The sequence below is a fragment of the Cavia porcellus genome, unplaced genomic scaffold, assembly GCF_034190915.1.
Source record: "Cavia porcellus strain 051 isolate PalLab524CR breed Dunkin Hartley unplaced genomic scaffold, mCavPor4.1 scaffold_8, whole genome shotgun sequence".
NCBI classification, from domain to species: Eukaryota; Metazoa; Chordata; class Mammalia; order Rodentia; family Caviidae; genus Cavia; species Cavia porcellus.
This window is the reverse complement of record NW_026947491.1, coordinates 49,829,417-49,829,787: the sequence shown is the minus strand read 5'-3', so window position 1 is coordinate 49,829,787 and position 371 is coordinate 49,829,417.

Genomic DNA, 371 nt, shown 5'->3' with positions numbered 1-371 from the left:
TCAGCAAGAGCAAGGGTACTAGGACCGTTGTCAGAGTAACAATACAAGTGGCTGAAAATTGGAAGCTTGGTGAAGCTAGCACACATGTCACACAGGAAGTATAAGGGCATGGCACCACTCTATGAGATCACATCTCTTATGGACGTCAGTTGGAAAAGAGAAGGATAGTGACACTTCAATTTTTTTTTTTTAATCTAACCTCAGGAAAAATTCTTCAGACCAGGAGATCAAGACCAGCCTCTAAAAGGCTTTACAATTCATAGGCCCATTTTAATGGGAAGGAATTAATACTGAAAATATGAACACTAGTCAAGCAGTTTTGTTAGTCAACTAACTGTCTGCAATGGTAAGAAACAATTCAGAAAACCAAC